Source organism: Zootoca vivipara, chromosome 9 (assembly GCF_963506605.1).
Source record: "Zootoca vivipara chromosome 9, rZooViv1.1, whole genome shotgun sequence".
NCBI lineage: Eukaryota > Metazoa > Chordata > Lepidosauria > Squamata > Lacertidae > Zootoca > Zootoca vivipara.
The window spans coordinates 12,262,460-12,278,901 of record NC_083284.1 but is presented as its reverse complement, the minus strand read 5'-3'; the positions used below and the strand labels follow the sequence as shown (position 1 = coordinate 12,278,901).

Below are 16,442 nucleotides of genomic sequence, written 5' to 3'. Positions count from 1 at the left end.
TGCTCCAAAACCAATGACCAAAACAAGGAGGGGGGGGGGAGAGAGAGAGAGAGAGAGAGAGAGAGAGAGAGAGAGAGAGAGAGAGAGAGAGAGAGAGAAATTTACCTCCAGGCCCAGAAGAGGAGGAACATATTTTAGTGTCACTAGATACAATTTCTTCCCCTTCCAGAAGGTTTAATGCAATGAAACCTAAAGGTATATACAACAAGAGGTTGTCTTTAGCATTGTAGCTTAAAAAGGTTTGTAGGAAAATAAAATAAAAAAATTCCTTCAGTAGCACCTTAAAGACCAACTAAGTTTATATTTTGGTATGAGCTTTTGTGTGCATGCACACTTCTTCAGATACCCAGGTTTGTAGGAATTATGCATATATACATACACAAACACAATGGCATAAACCAGCCAACATTTTTTTAAAAAAAGTTGGCAGGTAGAATCAGCAGGAAGAAACAAACAGCAACAGGGGGAAAAACAGGCTTTAAATAATGCGACAGCTTCACTTCAGATCTGTTCAAGTGATTTACTGCTAGTAGCTCTTGAGAAAAGAGTTCACATAGGCATGAGACAAGCCAAAGGAGAAAAGAGGGACTCCAGCCACTGTAGACTAGTTACCATGTTTGGGGCCACCAGTGGTTTGGAAGAGGGGCAGGTAACACGTATGAACTCCGCTCAGTCTCCTCCTATCCAGGCTAAATATACCCAGCTCCTTCAACCATTCCTCATAAATCTTGGTTTCCAGACCCTTGATCATTTTGGTTGCCGTCCCCTGCGCACATTCCAGCCTGTCAACATACTTCTTAAACAGTATTCCAGGTGTGGCCTGACCACAGCAACACAGAGTAGTGCTATTACTTCCCTCGCTCCGGACATTATACTTCGGTTGAGGCAGCCTAGAATAGCATTCACTTTTTTGGCTGCTGCATCACGCTGTCAGCTCATGTTAAGTTTGTGGTCTTTTCACATCTACTACTGGCAAGCCAGGGCCCCCGTCCTATATTTTTTTTGCAGCTGCTTCTTTCCGCCTAAGTGCAGAACCCTACATTTCTCCCTCTTGGAATTCATTTTGTTAGCTTAGCCCTGTTCTGCAACCTGTTAAGGTCATCTTGAATCCCGATTCTGTTTTCTGCAGACAGCCACCTGGGGGAAACCCAGCCAGATAGGCGGGGTATTAATAATAATAATAATAATAATAATAATAATAATAATAATAATAGATATCCCTCCCAGTTTGGTGTGATCTGCAAATGTGATGAGCATCCCCTCAGTTCCTTTATCTAAGTCATTTATAAAGGCGCTGAACAACAATGGACCCAGGATAGATCCCTGCGGCAATACACTTTTCACTTTTTGCTAGATGACCAGGAACCATGGGTGAGCACTCTTTGTGTTTGGTCAGTGAACAGCTACAAAAGCCTCACTGAAATCAAGATACACTACATCCACGGCCTTCCCCTGATCCACCATGCTTGTAACTCTATCAAAATAAAAATAAAAATGTGACACTGAGTTCTCCTACCCCCATTGTGGTGAAGTTCATACTTCATTCAATATCACCGATCAGATTCAAGTTACAGGTAGGTAGCCGTGTTGGTCTGACGTAGTCAAAACAAAATAAAAAAAATCCTTCCAGTAGCACCTTAAAGACCAACTAAGTTTTTTTATTTTGGTATGAGATTTCGTGTGCATGCACACTTCTTCAGATACACTGAAATAGAAGTCCCCAGACGCTTATATAGAGAGAAAGGGTGGGGAGGGGTATCACTCAGAAGGGTGGTGGAAATGGGTGATTGACTGACTGACAGCTGTTGACGACTGATCAGATTCAAGTATTATTTAGATTTTTATCCTACCTTACCCCCAAAAAGGTTCAGAACAGGTCACAAGAATTCCAATCTTTTACAAACATCCTATTTGAACTCTGGCTTAACTCACTCGAAAACTGTTACCAAAAGCACACACAAAAGAACCCAACCCCACAAATGGTTCTTTACAAAACAGAAATATTTTGCAATACCTATCTAAACAGATTTCCTTTCTTCCCAGGGTATTTCCACCAAACCGTTCAGAATTTTAAAAGCAGAAGGGGGTCAAGGAAGAACAGGAGCAATTTATTCTTAAGGTTGAGCATGTTGATTATCACTGCCTGTTTCCAGGTGCAAAAACATTTCTGTTAATGTAACAAATTCACTTGCACAGAGTCAAAAGCTACCCAAACACACCTGCAGCTTTTCAAAAAACTTGCTTAATATTGTATTAAAGTAAACATGTTAAGGACAAGAACATTTGGAGACATCAAAAAAAAAATCCTGGCCCCCACATGCTATTTAAAAGGAAGGGCTTGTCTTCTGTGTGCTACAAACTGAAAAGCGTCCTGAGCTGCTCAAGGTAAACAGCAAACCATTTAAGATTTCACCATTTACTTCCCCCCTTCCTGACAGAGGGCAGAAAGCAGTAAGACATGGAAAACTTTGACAACCCTTCTGCGAACGTAGCAAGCAGAAAATAATCTCTGAAATAGTTGTACCCAAGGTCTCTGTGTAAACACTCGCCCACATGTCCCCGAGGAAAAAGGAAAATCCCACGGACAGTCACTCCCTCCAACAGCAAACAAAAGTGGCATCACATGGAAGACAAACAGAGGCAAGGGAAGGGAAGGGAGCTGTCAGTGGAATCAGGGAAGCACCAGGTTTTACTGAAATACCTCCCTCCCCCCCCCCAAAAAAACCTTTAAAGAAAACCCCTAAAAGGAGCATAAACAGTCTAATGCATGGGTCAGCAAACTAAGGCCCACGGGCCGGATCAGGCCCAATTGCCCTCTGGATCTGGCCCTTATGTCTCCTTTCCTTGTTTTTTTTAATAATATATTTATTGGTTTTATAACAAACAGAAACAAAAACATACAGAATACAAAATGCAAAATGCAAAACACAAAAAACACAAAAATAAATTTCCAACTTTCTATATCTTAGTTCAAATCTAACACTGTTGACTTCATCATTCCTCCTCCAACTGCGTTACATTGTAAATCATCTTTCGTAATTTCTACATCTTGACCTTAAACTTATTTTCCATTTTAACTAAGCCTTTTTTATATTATATTATTGTATCTTAACATGTATTTCAAATCCGTTTCCAAACTTATAACTACATCTAAATATATTTACTCCTCTACATTTTATATTTCTACCACCTCTCTGTACCTCCTTCACTTCAAATAATTCTATCCAATATTATGCTTGTTCCTTATGTCTCCTTTCCGATGCCTCAAACGAAGGGGCATTTGCACGACCAGATAAGACACGCTGAGTTTGAGGGTGTCGGCTGCTCAGGACCTGCTGAAACTTCCATGCCATCACCTGAGCAGCTGCTTGGCTTCCAACTCCAGAGCAAATGGGGCTTAGAAATTAAGGTTATTAAAAGAAAACAACCCAAAAACTCAAAGAGCCATGGGCATGAGGTTGCAATGCCTGTGCCAAATGCTAGATTCCATCTATGCCTAGCCACCCGATTGGGATGCAAAATACACAGAGCTATGACTAAAGATGATGGACAGCTACATACAGTACATACACTGTCAGGGATGTTCCAGTTCGAGTGGGATTCAAAGTCAGAGGGTGTTCAAAGACTGTGTTTCTAATGCTGCATAGAATCATAGAGTTGGAAGAGACCACAAGGGTCATCCAGTCCAACCCCCTGCCGAGCAGGAAACACCATCAAAGCATTCTTGACATATGCCTGTCAAGCCTCTGCTTAAAGACCTCCAAAGAAGGAGACTCCACCACACTCCTTGGTAGCAAATTCCACTGCCAAACAGCTCTTACTGTCAGGAAGTTCTTCCTAATGTTTAGGTGGAATCTTCTTTCTTGTAGTTTGAATCCATTGCTCCGTGTCCGCTTCTCTGGAGCAGCAGAAAACAACCTTTCTCCCTCCCATCCTTTAATATATTTGAACATGGCTATCATAACACCCCTTAACCTTCTCTTCTCCAGGCTAAACATACCCAGCTCCCTAAGCCGTTCCTCATAAGGCATCGTTTCCAGGCCTTTGACCATTTTGGTTGCCCTCTTCTGGACACGTTCCAGCTTGACAGTATCCTCCTTGAACTGTGGTGCCCAGAACTGGACACAGTACTCCAGGTGAGGTCTGACCAGAGCAGAATACAGTGGTACGGTACTATTACTTCCCTTGATCTAGATGCTATACTCCTATCGATGCAGCCCAGAACTGCATTGGCTTTTTTAGCTGCTGCATCACACTGCTGACTCATGTCAAGTTTGTGGTCTACCAAGACTCCTAGATCCTTTTCACATGTACTGCTCTCAAGCCAGGTGTCTCCCATTCTGTATTTGTGCGTTTCAATTTTTTTGCCCAAGTGTAGTACTTTACATTTCTCCTTGTTAAAATTCATCTTGTTTGCTTTGGCCCAGTTGTCTAATCTGTTAAGGTCATTTTGAAGTGTGATCCTGTCCTCTGGGGTATTAGCCACCCCTCCCAATTTGGTGTCATCTGCAAACTTGCTCAGGATGCCCTCAAGCCCATCATCCAAGTCATTGATAAAGATGTTGAACAAGACTGGGCCCAAGACAGAACCCTGTGGCACCCCACTAGTCACTACTCTCCAGGATGAGAAGGAGCCATTGATGAGCACCCTTTGGGTTCAGTCAGCCAGCCAGTTACAAATCCACTGAATGGTAGCATAGATCTTCTGCAATTCATTCTCCCTTTTGCATTGTCAGGAGAAAGCCTTCAAGATGCACATACCGTATGCAGAAGGAGGCAACGTTTCCCTCACATGAAGCTAATCATTTTGGAGATGTCTCATCTCTCTACTGCATACGCAACTGCTGGGGGGGGGGGCTTGGCATTTCCTGTAGCCCCAGCCGCTCAAATACATGGAAACGTTTAGAATAATAAGAAACTTCGGATCCTCGGTGCTTAATTCTTTCCGTTGTATTTCGGTGGGTGAATTTATGATGCCAAAAGCAAAAGGCAATGTTTAGAAAAGACACATCCCTTTCCCCTCCCTTCACTTTTCCTCTTTGGGGGGCTATATTCAAATACTTTTCATATGGAAGACAAAACTCAAAGACATAACTCTGACCTAATGTGAAGATGTATCCAGTTCCTTTCTTATTGCATTTGCGTCTTTAAGTTAAGTGCACATTTGTGCTCAGCTGAAAGTTTTGTGCCCTACATGAATGCTAAGACTGAAAAATGCATGCAGTGTTGGGGCGAAGGACACTGAGATTCTAAAGCAGTCTTTCCCAAACTTGGGTCTCCAGCTATCTTTAGACTCCAACTCCCATTATCCCTAGCTAGCAAGACCAGTGGTCAGGGATGATGGGACTTGTAGTCCGAAAACAGCAGGAAACCCAAGTTTGGAAAACACTGTTCTAAAGAGTCAACGAGGGTGGCATACATAGATGCAGGTTTTTATCCTGATAGCCTAACCCAGGCATCCCCAAACTTCAGCCCTCCAGATGTTTTGGACTACAATTCCCATCATCCCCGACCACTGGTCCTGTTAGCTAGGGATCATGGGAGTTGTAGGCCAAAACATCTGGAGGGCCGCAGTTTGGGGATGCCTGGCCTAACCTATATGGCAGGGCTGTTGAAAGAATGCATGACTGATCCAAGTCTAGTGAGCTTTATGACCGAATAGGAATTTGAACTCTGACCTTCCCTTCCAAAGCCCCATAGGAGTGGTACCTTGGTTTTCGAACAGCTTAGTTCTCAAATGTTTTGGCTCCCGAACGCAACAAACCCAGAAGTGACTGTTCCGGTTTGTGAACAATTTTCTGGAAGCCGAACGTCCAAGGGGGCTTCTGTGGCTTCCGATTGGCTGCAGGAGCTTCCTGCAGCCAATGAGAAGCCGCGCTTTGGTTTCCGAACGTTTTGGAAGTCGAACGGACTTCCGAAATGGATTCCTTTCGACTTCCAAGGTACAACTGTACTATATTTCAATGTATTTTGGTATTTGTTGGAAGCCACCCAGAGTGGCGGGGGAAACCCAGCCAGATGGGCGGGGTATAAATAAATATAATAATAATAATAATAATAATAATAATAATAATAATAATAATAATAATAATAATAATAATAATAATATGCTTTGCATGTTTTGCTGGTGCTACTACCAGGCAGATTTGAATATGGCCCTTGCCTTGTTGCTTCCAGGGAGTCAGAACTGCCTCCAGCTGATCAGGCAGAAGGAAAACATTTGCAAATTAGGAGGGAGATATTTGCCCCCTCTTTTAGGTCATCAATATATCACAAACAACTAGCATACTTGTGTACCAACTGGCAAACTAGGAAGCTTTCTCTGGGCAGCAACTTGTATGGACTTATTTGCAAGGCTATAGGAGCCTGGCAAGGGCTAGGCAACAGAATTATCTTGCATGGCAGATAAATCTAATTGTCTTTCCAGCACCGGAGGTAAGTTCTATATGCTTATAGAACTTTGCTTCCTACTTTAGAAACTTGGTACTGGGATCGCAGAGTTGGTCTTAAAATGTTTATATGGATCAACTTGAACCGACATACTTCATCAACAGACTGTATGTGTAAAGGTAAAGGGACCCCTGACCATTAGGTCCAGTCGTGACCGACTCTGGGGTTGCACGCTCATCTCGCATTATTGTCCGAGGGAGCCGGCGTATAGCTTCCAGGTCATGTGGCCAGCATGACAAAGCCGCTTCTGGCAAACCAGAGCAGCACATGGAAACGCCGTTTACCTTCCCGCTGTAGCGGTTCCTATTTATCTACTTGCATTTTGACATGCTTTCGAACTGCTAGGTTGGCAGGAGCTGGGACCAAGCAACAGGAGCTCACCCCGTCACAGGGATTCGAACCGCCGACCTTCTGATCAGCAAGCCCTAGGCTCAGTGGTTTAACCACAGCACCACCTGGATCCCTTCTGTATGTGTAGAATGCATTAATTATTTGTTTCATATATACACACCACCATTCCACTAAAAAAAATACCTAAGATGGCTAAATACAATAACATCTAGGGGGAAAAACAACTAATTCACAAGCAAGAAAGCAAGCACTAGGACGATATAATCAGAGAAAAATAGAAGCTAGTTAAAAATGTTGTTGTTGCCATCCATCTGTCTCGGGAGCGTGCTTTCAGGAGTAAATTCAACCTGCCGGAGAGTTACAGTGCATGCTGTGGCTGTAGAGACCAATAGGGTAGAGACATGTTTTGTTGCAGCTGGGGCAGATGAAGGCATCTGGTTGTGCTGCTGCAGATGCACCATGGCGTTTCGTCCCTCTGTGAGCTCCTCCCACCGGTCATTCCTCCTCTGGTCACTGCTGTGGATACAAGACCTGTCTGTCTGTCTCCAGGCATTGCAATCATCTGCAAGGGATTTCCATACAGCAGGGTTCATGTTGTTGTTGTTTAGTCGTTTAGTCGTGTCCAACTCTTCGTGACCCCATGGACCAGAGCACACCAAGCACTCCTGTCTTGCACTGCCTCCCAGTTTGGTCAAACTCATGTTCGTAGCTTCGAGAACACTGTCCAACCATCTCGTCCTCTGTCGTCCCCTTCTCCTAGTGCCCTCCATCTTTCCCAACATCAGGGTCTTTTCCAGGGAGTCTTCTCTTCTCATGAGGTGGCCAAAGTATTGGAGCCTCAGCTTCACGATCTGTCCTTCCAGTGAGCACTCAGGGCTGATTTCCTGAAGAATGGATAGGTTTGATCTTCTTGCAGCCCATGGGACTCTCAAGAGTCTCCTCCAGCACCATAATTCAAAAGCATCAATTCTTCGGCGATCAGCCTTCTTTATGGTCCAGCTCTCACTTCCATACATCACTACTGGGAAAACCATAGCTTTAACTATACGGACCTTTGTAGGCAAGGTGATGACTCTGCTTTTTAAGATGCTGTCTATGTTTGTCATTGCTTTTCTCCCAAGAAGCAGGCATCTTTTAATGCCGTGAATTCACAAAATTAAAAGCAGGGTTCATAGAATGATAGAATTGTAAAGGTGGAAGGGACACCAACTAGAATCTCAGCTAAAGCATCCATGACAGATGGCCATCCAACCGCCAAGAAATGAGAGTCCACCACGTCTTGTGGGAGTCTGTTCCACTGACGAATAGCTCTTACTGTTAGAAAGTCCCACCCCTTACTGTTAGAAAGTCGTCCCCCCAGATGTTTAGTTGGAATCTCCTTTCTTATAACTTGAAGCCATTGCTTCAAGTCCTACCCTCAAGAGCAGGAAAAACTAGCATGCTCCCTCTTCCATGTGACAGCCTTTAAGATATTTTAAGATGGCTATCATATCTCCTCTCCGTCTCCTCTTTTCCAGGCTAAACATACCAGCTCCTTCAAGCATTCCTCATAAGGCTTGGTTTCTAAACCCTTGATTATCTTGGTCGCTCTCCACTGCACACATTCTAGCTTGTCAACATCTGGAACATTCTTCCAGAATTATTATTATTATTATTAGAATTAGAATTTATATACCGTCCTATACCCAGAGGTCTCAGGGTGGTTCACACAAAAGATCACAATATATAGGTAAAGGGACCCCTGACCATTAGGTCCAGTCATGACTGATTCTGGGGTTGCGGCGCTCATCTCGCATTATTGTCCGAGGGAGCCGGCGTACAGCTTCCAGGTCATGTGGCCAGCATGACAAAGCCGCTTCTGGCGAACCAGAGCAGCACACAGAAACGCCGTTTACCTTCCCGCTGTAGCGGTACCTATTTATCTACTTGCAGTTTGACGTGCTTTCGAACTGCTAGGTTGGCAGGAGCAGGGACCGAGCAACGGGAGCTCACCCCGTCGCAGGGATTCGAACCGCCAACCTTCTGATCAGCAAGCCCTAGGCTCCGTGGTTTAACCCACAGCGCCACCTGCGTCCCTCATTACAATATATAAAATCAAAGTAAAAACAATAACCCAATTAACAACCCCACACCCCAGTTGGACACAGTATTCCAGGTGTGGTCTGACCAAGGCAGAATGGAGTGGTGCTATTACTTCCCTTGATCTGGACACTATACAGTGGTGCCTCGACTTACGAATTTAATCCGTTCCGAAAGCACCTTCGTAGGTTGAAAAATTCGCAAGTCGAAAAATGCCATTGGAAACGCGATTTCCCATAGGAATGCATTGGAAACAGAAAAATTCCTAAATCGAAAAATTCCTATCTAAAACCACAGCAGTTTCCTTTCGGATGTCGAGACATTTGTAAGCGCGCGGCCATTAGCCCCATTCGTAAGTCGAAAAATTCGCTTGTCCAGTGGTTCGTAAGTCAAGGTACCACTGTACTTCTGTTGATGCAGCCTAGAATAGCATTAGTTCTCTTTGCTGCTGCATCACACTGTTGACTCATGGGGCCAGCCTCCACGTCACGTTTGCAGACATCTTTGTAAAGCAGAGTTGGTCTGCCAACAGGCTTAGTGCCTGAAGCCAGCTCCCCGTAGAGAACGTCCTTGGGGATCCTGCCATCTTCCATTCTGTGTACATGACCAAGCCAGTGTAGACGTCGCTGAGACAGGAGTGAGAAGGCGCTGGGAATGTGGGCATGGGAGAACACATCCTTGTTTGAGATTCTGTCCTGCCATGAGATGCCGAAAATCTTCATGATGTAGTACTGCGGTACTGCTGAGCCAGAATAGCTGGCATCACAACTCCAGAAAGTGGATGTGTGTTCACCAGGTTGAATGTTCCTGGCAGGGTGGATTTGATTTAAATCAAATCGATTTAAATCGCAATTTAAATCACTAGTCAGTAAGACTTGATTTAAATCATTTTTCTACAGAAAGACTCATTCTTGCTGGTCATAATCTCAATATTTACAACCAGATGAAGGTGTCATTTTTGGAACAATAAATTTTCAGAGCTGTTTTTACAGTTGTATCAAAAATTACTGATATGGTTATAATATTAGAAATACAGAGACAGATAATTATTAAATGATTGTGAGGTTTAATAAGTTAACTGTTTATATTTGGACAACTTTTCTGCTGCACTTTATTGGAAGGTGAAAAATAATCATTTCCTTAATAACAATTTAAACAATTCCATGTTTCCATGGAATTGGCTGAACTGACCAGGAGAATCCGCAACCAGAGAGAAGAGGTGGTGGAAGACGATTGGAAGAAATTTAAAGATTATTTAAAGAAATGCTGTATTGTAATATTTGAGTATTTGAGATAGATTTGGAAGTAGTATAGGTTGTAGATTTAGAAATTATCATAAATGAGAAATACAATATGATGTGATGATTATAAAAGATAAAATATAGAAACTATGGGAAGAATGAATAAAATATAAAATGGTATAAAGTGTTAATATAGAAGTTGCTAAAGATGGAATTAATATGAAGCACAGGTGGGAGGGATTCAAGGAAGTCACATTAAAATGATTAGGAAGATAATAATGAAATGTTCTAGAGATTTTTGTTTTTATTTTTTATTTTGTATGTTTATAATATTGTATTTTGTATTGTGTTGTGCTTATATGTGTATTGTGTTTATTATGTGTATTGTGTTTATAATTATGTTTATATGTTACAAAAAATTTGAAAGAATTTTTTTAAAAAAAGTGAAAGGAAAAAAATGAACAATTTATTTAACTAAAACAACAACACTATAGCATATGTATCCATGTTTGTTAACTGATATGGTTAAACGATTAAAAAAAAAACAACTTAGACTGAGTTTTAGCACACATAAAAAACTTAAAACAAATCCTTATTTCCTGATGAATAACCTTTGTAACTTAAATAGAAAACTGTATCTTTAGAAAGATTTTTCCTCCCAAAGCATTTTATTTTAAAAATCCAATTTAAATTTTTAAAAATCTGATTTAAAAAAAAAAATCTGATTTAAAAAATAATAATCATTGATTTTTTTTTATCCACCCTGGTTCCTGGCAAGTAGGTCTAATTAACAATTGCTTGAACTTATTTTCTAAAAGGTGAGACAGGTGAGCACTCATGAGCCCTTGGAAACAACAGTTCCAAATGCGGATGTCTCCCCCCCCCCCCAATTCCAGATATGCAGTGCAGTCGTGACTTTTGGGTTAGGGAATTGTGCTGGCACAGTGGTACGTGGAAAGAGAGAGACAAAATCTTGAGGCTGACTTGGCATGTGCAGACAGATGTATGTAGGCCTACTGAGCCACAGGGGAAAGGCACCGGTTTGTAGGAGCTCAGTGGCTCTGTTCTCCAGCCACTTGCACAAGGAGCTTGGGAATAATCCTCTCCTGGGCAACCCACTGGCACAGGATCAATCACCAGTTGAATCAGAAATGTTTGTCCACATCTTTGCCTTTAGAACGAAACCTTCCTACGCAAAGCAGCTTGGCAACTGCACAGAGATCCACGGTTCCTGAAAACGGCAACACAAATATCCAGGTGTTCTCCAGGCATGTAGAAAGATGCAAGAATGTTGACATAAGCAGCTGATTCACGAGTCCTGTGACAGGAAGAACCAGCAACGGATCTCATGTGTTTTGCTTTTTTTTAATTTTTAACCCACCAGAAAAAAATGTCTGATTAACTTCTGTCACACAAAAATGTTCTACCCTTAGCATTTACCCACGCCAAGGCCCAGATGTTTCCAACCATTTGCTTTTTTGTTCTGCTGATCTCTTCCTTGGGCCCTTTCTTGCACCCCTGAAGCATTGGGGCCATCAGCCCCGAAAGAGAACCGTGTAAACCAACTGGAAGGGCAGAGAACAAAATCCTGGTTTTCTGCTGGTTCCCTGTGCAACATGAGATCTAGCAAACAAGGCACAAGCTGGTGGCGTCTTCAAGAGAAGGGCTTTTATTTAAGCCAAAACATCCTATAAACAAGACTACCCCCTTGGAAAGGGAAAACTCTCTCTTATCTCACGGGAGGAAGGACAAATTTTAATTCTCAATTAAAACAGGTTAAAACGGGCCACTGCTAGTCAGAACACACAATTGCATTTCATAGTTATTCAAGTAGGTAAAATTACCGTACTTTTCCATGTATAAGAAGCCCCCTACTTGGGGTTGTTGAGCTTTTGTTTGGGGGGGGGGATTGCGGAAAATCGCTCTCCCGCACGTGCCGCAAAATCCGCCTCCCGTCTGTCCCATCGCCAGCAGAAGCTGTCTATTGCCCACCCAACTGCCGCAGTGTAAGCCAATCAACACCACCCATTGATGCAGCAACCAATAGCCACTGACAGCCACAGCAGCAACCAATCAAACGTCCACCCTATGCACTAACCAATTGGCAGCAACCAATCAAATGTGCACCCTATGTATAAGACGGCCCCCACTTTTTAGCATGATTTTTAAAGGAAAAAACATACAGTGGTGCCTCGACTTACGAATTTAATCCCTTCCGAAGGCATCTTCATAAGTTGAAAAATTTGTAAGTCGAAAAACGCCATTGGAAACGTGATTTCCCATAGGAATGTATTGGAAACGGAAAAATTCCTAAGTCGAAGCAACCCTATCTAAAAATTCGTAAGTCAAAAAACCCCTATCTAAAACCACCACAATTTTCTTTCGGATGTCGAGACATTCGTAAGCGTGCAGCCATTACCCCCATTCATAAGTCGAAAAATTCGGTTGTCGAGTCGTTCGTTAAGTCGAGGTACCACTGTAGTCTTATACCCGGAAAAGTACGCTATGCATTTTTAGACAACACTGCAAAACCCTTTCTGCAAGGCTTGGTGGAGATTGCGCACAGCTACAACCGTTTTAATAATGTTTTCATTAGCTAGCACAATACATGAAGACGTGATAAAATCCCCAAATAACTTTATTGTTAGTTTTTCTTTGTCATTTTTGTTTTCAATAAAAGCAAAATAATATTACAAGGTTTAGATAACTGGGAGGCTGCAGTTATGAACTGCCTCCCATGTGTGCAACAAAAAGTAAAAAGGTACATTTCTGGCATTAAAACAAAAACAAAAACCAGAGACCTGCAACTAAAGATTAGTCAGCTTATTTTGGCTCAGCTATATGAAATCCATTCGCAAGTGATATGCTTTCCTAACTGTAGGCCCTGTCTAAGGTTATCTCCTCATTCTTTGTACCCAGTTTGATTAGAAATAAGGAAAGGCCGCATCCACATAATGTTTTGACTCTGACTTGCTTACCCCAAGCAGATTTCATCTCCTTTCCTGCTTTTTTTGGGGGGGGGGGAGGCTGTTGCCGCCGCCTATATGAGCTCACTGGTTAGTAAACCACCTCGTAAACTGTATCTATACTTCACAAACCCATTCATCTCAGATTAGAGAATCCAGGAATGTGCAGGATTGAGAACTGAGCTCAAATTGTTGTTAAAAAATAAAAATAAAAACAGAAAGAAAGCAAGTATATTAGAGGTCACTCAGAGTAGCTGCATATTGCATGAATAGGAACTGCAACGTTGGAGGAAAATATGAATACTTAAAAATCATGTTAATTCAGTCCATATATCTGAATTCCACAACTGCTCTCTGAACAAGTGCTATATTAACACATATGGGAGGCAAATTGTGAATACAGAATAAGGAGACATGGAACCCAAAGCCCGGGAATTGCCCAAATGACACAAATTCCTTTAGGAAAAAAACAACCCAATTCTAATACCTAAAAGAATGCTCCTTAAATTGTTAGCTGAAATTTAAGAGCAATGCTTTGGCGGTCATGGTTTCAAGCATTTATTCCTGTGTTCTCCCAAAAGTATGCAAAAGGCAGAGGTCAATTACCAATTATGCAAATATATGGACCAAAAGAAGTGAAAATGTTTGGCTCTGGCACATGCTTCAGTTTGACAGCTAACGTGACAGCACATGCTTGACAGCTGTCCAAGCAAACTAAGAGTCTTGCAGCAAAAACCCCCAAAAAACTGGAAGAGAGAAAAAGCCTAAAACCTTCACCATAGGGCTGAGGAACTGGCTAGGCAGTTAGCTGGAAAAGGGCATCAAGTGCTCAAAATCATTGGAGCCACTTGGTAGCTATGGCTGCATCCAACGCGTACATTTCAAGGACACCTTTCCCCCAAAGAATCCTGGGAACTGTAGTTTGCTAAAGGTGTTGAGAACTAATACTTTGTGGGGGTAAACTACAGCTCCCAGAATTCTTTGGGAGTAAGTGTGTTTCAAATGCATGGGGTGGGTGTAGCGCAAAGCAGGTTCTCTCCATAGGAGAGAGCATGGGTTGCGGCAGAGCTAACAAGACGACCCAGGGCTTTGGGGGTGGGTCTGTTTGGATGATCTTTGGCTTTGATTGGAGGGTTGATTGTTGCTGGGGATTTTTTGCTTGTTTCAATTTGTTGATTGACAGCCCTTGCATTGTTTAAACCGAAGGAGCAGTTTGTGCCACCTCTTTGCTGCTCGCTTCGAATCTCCCACCCACCCTCCGCTTTCTTTAGGCCCCTTTGCTTTGACCTTGCAGTGCCTGTCTAGGGGTCCCCTGTATTCAGGGGCCTGGTAGGAATTTTGCCACTTGGCTGATTGGCTGTTGTCAGGTGGTTTTTGCCTACCATGCTGCAATTAGTCACAACTTGTAAGGTTGCGGTTAGTCATTGGTTCAAATAAATTGGTCGAGGGGTACGGATTTTGGCTGGGCCTGACCCTCATGTGATTGCTGCTGCCATATAGAAGTATTCCGTTAAAGGAATCCTGGGGCTCCACATGTTTGTCTGTTTATCCCCGCTAGGGGTCAGGACCGCGCATGAGCCTCGGGGAGCATCTGGGGAGAGGACAAAGAAGGGCTTGTGCCCCCTGCCCCGTCCTCTCTCAGGGGGTGCTTACTTACTGACTCCCCTACTAGGCTAGAGGGAGTCAGATCTGTCCCAGGCGGGAGACAGATGGCTGGGAACCAATGACTAAGCAACTACTCACATTTTGATTGTATTTTAATAAAAAAAAGTTGTGGGCAAATTTTAATGCCAAAAACCCTAACAAAAATTATGGTGTCTGTGTGAGTTATTGGGGGGGGGTCCTCTTGGTGCCTCGGCACACAAGCCCAGTATATGGGGTGGGGTGGGGCGGGGGAATAAAATGGGCTGCCTGTGGCCCTCTGCTAATAATGCACCCCAGGTGGCTAAAGGGAACAGAGAATTACTGAAGGTGCAATTGCACCAAATGGAAAAGTGCAGCAGAGTTTCCCACCTCTGACTTGCAGGAACACAGGAAGCTGCCATGGACCAAGTGAGATGATGCATCCCTCTATCTCGATATTGCCTACACTGACTGGCAGTGGCTCTCCCGGGGTTCAGGCAAGGAGTCTCTCCCAGGCCTGCCTGGGGAGGCCGGGGACTGAACCTGCACACAGAGCAATGAATCATGGAGAGCTGCAGTGGGCAGCTTCCTCCAGTGGGGCCTTTGGCTGTTGGTGTGTCTTAAGAAATATATATATATAATAATTTATTATTTATACCCCGCCCATCTGGCGGGGTTTCCCCAGCTACTCTGGGCTGCTTCCAACAGAAAAATAAAATAAAATAACCAATTAAACATTAAAAGACTCCCTAAACAGGGCTGCCTTCAGATGTCCTCTAAAAGTCTGGTAGTTATTTTTCTTTTTGACATCTGGTGGGAGGGCGTTCCAAAGGGCGGGTGCCACTACCGAGAAGGCCCTCTGCCTGGTTCCCTGTAACTTGGCTTCTTGCAGTGAGGGAACCGCCAGAAGGCCCTCGGCACTGGACCTCAGTGTCCGGGCAGAGCGATGGAGGTGGAGACGCTCCTTCAGGTATACTGGACCGAGGCCATTTAGGGCTTTAAAGGTCAGCACCAACACTTTGAACTGTGCTCAGAAACGTACTGGGAGCCAATGCAGGTCTTTCAAGACCGGTGTTATGTGGTCTCGGCGGCTGCTCCCAGTCACCAGTCTGGGGACAGAAATGGAAATACAGTGGTACCTCAGTTTATGAAGACAATTGGTTCCGGAAGTCTGTTCATAAACTGAAGCATTCATAAACTGAAGAGAACTTTCCCATTGAAAGTAATGGAAAGTGGATTAATCTGTTCCAGATGGTCCGTGGAGTACTCAACCTGAAGCGTACTTAACCCAAAGCATGGGTGTAATTGGTTCCGGAAATCTGTTCATAAACTGAAGCATTCATAAACTGAAGCGAACTTTCCCACTGAAAGTAATGGAAAGTGAATTAATCCGTTCCAGATGGGTCCGTGGCGAAAACTGAAACCGAAAATTCGTAAACCGAGGTGTTCGTAAACCGAGGTTCCACTGTAAATGGTTTTGCTGCAACACAGTTTGGAATGAGTGGCCTAAGCAGGTTTGGATTTGGCTTTATTCAACATCTTACCCAAGGCCTAGATGACATTTCCAATATATTTTCATACTGGTTTTATACAGGTTTTATACAGCCCTCCAGCATTTATCCGATAAAAATAGTGATGTCCTATTCAATTTATTATTATTATTATTATTATTATTATTATTATTATTATTATTATTATTATTATCATCATACCTTGCCCATTTGACTGGGTT

At 43.1% G+C, this 16,442-nt stretch overlaps 1 protein-coding gene across 1 annotated transcript in view; it reads right to left on the bottom strand.

Moving 5' to 3' along the window:
- CFAP299 (cilia and flagella associated protein 299) overlaps positions 1-16,442 on the bottom strand; it is a 325,747-nt gene that overhangs the window by 292,595 nt on the left and 16,710 nt on the right. The window lies entirely within an intron of this gene.